At 43.8% G+C, this 5,781-nt stretch overlaps 1 pseudogene; it reads right to left on the bottom strand.

The window, feature by feature from the left end:
• Positions 1-1,347: 1,347 nt before the first annotated feature.
• On the bottom strand, positions 1,348-1,724 carry LOC117998540 (annotated as a pseudogene).
• Between the last annotated feature and the right edge of the window lie 4,057 nt (positions 1,725-5,781).

The raw sequence follows: 5,781 nt of genomic DNA, 5'->3' as shown, positions 1-5,781 counted from the left end.
TAATAAGCAATGAACTTGGCTTTGCTTGACCAACAGGTTATTTTGGTGGGCTTTTCATGGAGTTTAGTAGTTAACAGAACCAAGGAATGAATGCTTCATGCCCAGTACTTTACTAACATGTCCACTAATTTTATATGGAGAAGGACATAAGGCCAGGATTTACTATCCAAACGGACACCCACCTCACTTGGTTAAAGAAAGTTAAGTTTTAAGTAGAACTAAGAGCAGAATTCTTTGTGTCTGTTACGTAGTTCAGCATAGCACTAAACTGAACTAAATATGAATGTAGACTAAAACACAGAAGCATATACTTAAATGAGTATAGCCAAAGACATCCTCCAAACTGGCCAGGTTACAATGAAGGTTAGTGTGGAGGAAGATGCCATGAAGTGTTAGGTACAGAGATTAAAAGTACTAGCTTTGGATTCAGAGATGGGTGTAAGTTCTGGATTCCCCATTTGCCAGTGATTTGGTAAACAATATTAACTTCCCTAAACCTCAGTAGCTCACCCGTAAAATAGGAATAATGTTGATACCTACATCATCGAACTAATATGAGAACTAATATGAGGACTCTAATAAGAGTTTATCACAGTGTAATTGGTGATGTTTATTGTTATTATTATTAATTCACAGCAGGATTTTAGGGCTTGGGGAGAGGGAAGATTAGGTCAGTGGTATACTGGAAAGGGACTGGAGAATTCAAAGAGAAGAAACAAAATGTCTTATAAGTTGGGGATTCAGGATTGGGTTTTTCTGTAGTGGTCTGGTATTTTTCCAGGAAGACTGGTTATCAAGGCCAGAAGGGTAGTTTCCCCACTAAACTGTCTCTCCATTTATGAAAGCACTGTTTACCTCTCCACAGGGCTGCCTAGGCAGAGTTTAGGACTGCAACAGAAGCTTGACCCTAAAAGTTTAAGAACTTAGGAACCCTAAGAGAGAGATGAAATCTGTCAGTGAGAAACATCTAAGTGGTTTTGTGGGGATATGTAGGAGGTGACTACTGTTGTTTTTTAGATGTTATCACTGGCGATGCGAAAGAACATGAGCTCACGGAGTCCAGGGTTGTTCTTTTCCAAACTTGCTTATTCACCAACCAAGCTGGTCCTGCCCAGAAGTATAGAGAGGAGGTGTTAAGTGATCCCAGCACTTATGGCTTGCCATGCCAATTTTATGTCTGGTCTCCACTGATGAATACTCTTGGGGAAGGAAGCCATATTTCTCATGATTTGTAGAACTACAGAGCTACTGTTTATTTTGTATTTACCATGTATCCCTAGGGGCTGCTGCTTTGCATGCCTCATCTTATTTATTTACTGAGGAAAAGGAACCAAGTTTTTTATTTCTTCATTTCTTGCATTTGAAGTATTCCTTGATGACAGCCTTGGCCTGAGACTCTTTGCCATAGTCTTCAACCACCACACAACCGGGTTTTCCCTCTCGGTCAGCTTTACAGAGGCCTGCCCATTCCCCTGGTTCCTTGTCATCAACCTTAATTAGGTTGATTTGGTGTTTAGCACAAAGGGCCTCCATCAACTTGCCGTACATAGGCTCATCACAGTTGGATGCAAGCACCCAAAGATGGGCTTGGTACTTGTCTAAAGCTTTGGCAACTTTGGGAATTCCACATGCTAGCCGTCATGGATGAGGGCGGCCTTCATCACCTCTTGTAAAGCAGTGTTAACGTCCACGACACCTTCAGCAGTAATGCCTTCCTTGGCCATGGTGGTGGGTTATGGATGGAGCTGAATCTTGACTGCACCCAGCCTTGGCCAGTGCACGACCTGGCAGCCGCAGGGAGAGTGCAGCATCTTGTTTAAACCTTCCCACAAGGATTATTACCAGGTATTACTACCGCCATCATTGAACTCCTACGTGACTTCCTTGTGGTTTCTTATTAAGTACTCCCAACTTGGTGAAAGAGACCTGGGGTCAAGCCAGTTTAATACCTTGTAGGCAGACAGGAGAGATGTGTGTGGTGTTTGACCACATGAGGGAGCAGAGAAGAGTAGAGAGAATCAACACTAATGAATTCAAAGCAGAAGTAACAGGATGGAAAGATGACAGGTTGGACAAGAAAGGCTAAGGACTTCTATTTCAACAGTGTGGCCTGAAAGCATAACTACACATTCAGGGATGGGTCTCTAAGTATAAAGACGGAAGTCTCGAGGGTGATCTTGAGACTATGGGACTGGAAAGGGTGAACTATTGTCTGATTCTAATGTCCTACTTGGAAAGTTGGGTAGTTTTCCAGACCCTAAATGAACTATTGGAATAAGGTTAAAAGGTATAAAATAGAGTATTTTTATATCCACCTTCAATTTTATCCTGTGTGACTTGACTTTTAAGTTAATACCATCTTAAGATGTGGTTCACACAGGTTTTAATAATTTTAATTCCATCTCTTATCTCTTTATAAGAAATACAAGAGTGATTCATTTCTGTGTTACTTAATATCCACCCTTTCTCAGTAATAGTTAAAATGTAAATAATCGTTCTTCAAGAGTAGCCCAAGGATAACAGCTAAACAGTGCCAGGGTTGTGAGGTAAACATAAATCCTCTCACAAATGTTCTAACTTGTTGAACTGTGCATTTCCAAGTTTCAAACTGAAAGGATCCAGTAAGCAATCTTAAAAGAAGGGACACCGCCCTAGAAAAAATGAGATTTGCCAAACTCTTCATACCTCTTTCAACAACTCACCTGACATTCCTGAGCGTCTTCTATGGGCAATGGTCTGTGCAAGTCTCCATAGGGATATAGAAATGAATGAACATGAACCTGAACAAAAATTTTAACACAAATTAGGGAATGAGTCAGTGTCAAGCTATGCAAAGTTTAAAAAAAATCAGAGAAGGGAGAGAGTGTTAGATGGAAGGCCTTAGAAAGTAGGCAGGATTTGAATCTGGTCTTGGATGGGTAAGTGGGATGAGGTGGCAGGGAAGGGAGGGGGGTGAGGGGGTGGGGGAGGGTGTCACGGAGTAGGGGTTTGGAGTAAGTAGAATGGTCAATAGCCTATTTTGATGGAAGTGGAAATTACGCTGTTTGGCCTCGATGATAGTGTGATGCTATAAAGTCATTGGTTGGCTTTCTAACGAGAGCCATTAAAAATTAGGTAGGGTGATTTTCTTTGCTGTCACTGAATAATGTGAAAAGGATCAGTGCCAGATATATCCCTCTGCCCTTCAGACACACCCTCCATCTTTCTTCTCCTCCTCTCCTCCCTGGCAGGAAGGCCTGTGGAGACTAGTGTTGAGGATCTTCTCCTTACTGGTTGGTTTGGCCAGTGGGGTTACCTGTAAAAGATCCAGGGAAAGGAGTGCACGAAGTGAGGGAATTTATTTGCCTAGCTCCCTTCTTGCAGGGTCCTCCTGGGCGATTGCAGTTGCAGCCCACACAAGAATTTTACAATGCCTTTCAGCCTTTGGGTTCTGAGCTCCTTCTCCTCTTCTGGTTGGGTCTAGGGGTGCAAAGAGCCTGGTTTGGGTACGACTTTGACCCTATTTGACCCTATTCCCTATACCCTGCCGTGCCTTTGTAAAGAATCCTTTTATTACATTTTCCTCAAGTTATCTGAAAATGAGAATACTCTCTTTTCCCTGGTGAGACCTCCATCAGACCGGGAGCTAGAGATGCACCAGGCATCTGCTCACCTTTATCCCAGAAGGGGCACCAAGGACCTTTCTTTATGCTATGGGGTCCCACACTCTAGGCCAAAGTTTATTGGAAGGATGTTTAGACACCTGAGCAAAATTAGACCAGTCAGATACTCTGAGGGAGTCTGCATTAAGAAATTCTCCATATGGGGGCACCTGGGTGGCTCAGTCGTTAAGCCTCTGCCTTCGGCTCAGTTCATGGTCCCGGGGTCCTGGGATCGAGCCCCACACCAGGCTCCCTGCTCTGCGGGAGGCCTGCTTCTCCTTCTCCCACTCCCCCTGCTTGTGTTCCCTCTCTCGCTGTGTCTCTCTCTGTCAAATAAATAAATAAAATGTTTAAAAAAAAAAGAAAAAGAAATTCTCCATATGGACCAGAAGAGGTGAACTCAGGAGTTGGGGTGTGCCATGTTTGCACAGTAAGTGGACTGAGAAGCAGAGAAAGTTGGTCTGTAGAGACATTCACTTGTGGAAATTGTGTGAGTTTAATGGTTTTTCAGTCCTTAGTTCCAGTCCCTCCTGAGAGCCAAGTAAATTCTTGTCCTCAGGTCTTGTGAGGTAACTCTATTTTCTTAAATAAGCACCACATACACACACTCACGCATGCATGCACAAGCACACAGTTTTGTTGGTTTAAGCATGTTCAAGTGATATTCTGTTACTTACATCCAAAGACATCTAACTAATAGAAGACCCAATACCCATAATCCCAGTTGCCCCTTACAGAGTAGTGGTGTGTGTGCCAGACTCCACAGGACTTAGCTTGTTTAATGTTCACAACTACTCTGAGAAGTTGTTTTCTTGTGACCCAGATTTTTCTTGACTTAAAAGTTCTTTCCTATAACTCCCTCTAAGTGTCCTTCAGTTTTTTCTGGGTGTCCCCCAAGAGGTGCCTCATTAAAGAGTTTCTGATCGCCAACTTCCTCCAGGGGAGGTTTCCCCATATCACCAACAAGCACTTCTTGGGCACGGGCTGGGTGTCCTACAGTGGAACTCAATTGTGACACTACCTACCCCCAGAGATAGCTGCAAATCTCACAGGTGAAGGGCTCAGTCCTGCAGGATCACCCTCCACTTCAGACACCAGGAGCAAGCCCGGGTGGTTAACCTGTACTTCTGACTGGACTGCTATAAATCAGAGCTTCCCACTGCCACCTCCTTGGGTTTAATTAATTTGTTAGAGCAGCTCAAAGAACTCTGGAAACCCATTTACTCACTAGATTACCAATTTATTGCAAAGGATTTTAAAAGAGGCAGATCAACAGCCAGATGAAGAGAGGCACAGGGCCAGGTTTGGGCAGAGAGCACAGAGCTTCCATGTTCTCTCCAAGGGCACCACTTCCTCAATCTCCTCGTGCTCACCAATCCTGAAGCTCTCTGAACCCTGGCCTTTGGGTTTTTGTGGAGGCTTCATTACACAGGCATGATTGAGTAAATCATTGGCCATTGGTGATGAACTCAGTCTCCAGCCCTTCTCCCCTCCCCTAGGTGCTTTTCAAAAGTCACCTTATTAACATAAACCTAGTAGTGGTGGAAAGGGGCTTCTGACACCCATTTCACCTTTACTGTCTGAAGCAATTTCAGGAACGAAGGATGAAAGACCAAATATTCTGACAAAAGATGTTCCTATCACTCAGGAAATGCCAAGGATTTTGGTTGCTGTGAGCCAGGAATCATGGACGATGACCAAACATACTTTTCTCATATATATTTGGTCATTCACATGACCGTGCTGTATTTCTTATGAATCACAACATTGCACTCATTTTTCCTCATTACTCAGTCTGTCGCCCTCAGTCACCACACAGTCTATTCTGTTCTTTTTCTTCATCACAGACATCCCTGCACACCGCGAAATGACAACAGCTACTTCCAACAGTCCATCTGTTGATGCTTCCAAACGTTCTAGTCCTCGGGGTGCTCAAACATCTCAAAATTTTTTTTTAAAGATTTTATTTATTTATTTGAGAGAGAGAATGAGATAGAGACAGAGAGAGCATGAGATGGGGGAGCGTCAGAGGGAGAAGCAGACTCCCTGCCGAGCAGGGAGCCCGATGCGGGACTCGATCCCGGGACTCCAGGATCATGACCTGAGCTGAAGGCAGTCGCTTAACCAACTGAGCCACTCA

The sequence above is a fragment of the Mirounga leonina genome, unplaced genomic scaffold, assembly GCF_011800145.1.
Source record: "Mirounga leonina isolate KUSES-001 unplaced genomic scaffold, KU_Mleo_1.0 Mir_418, whole genome shotgun sequence".
Classification (NCBI taxonomy): Eukaryota; Metazoa; Chordata; class Mammalia; order Carnivora; family Phocidae; genus Mirounga; species Mirounga leonina.
This window is presented reverse-complemented; position numbering and strand designations above follow the sequence as displayed.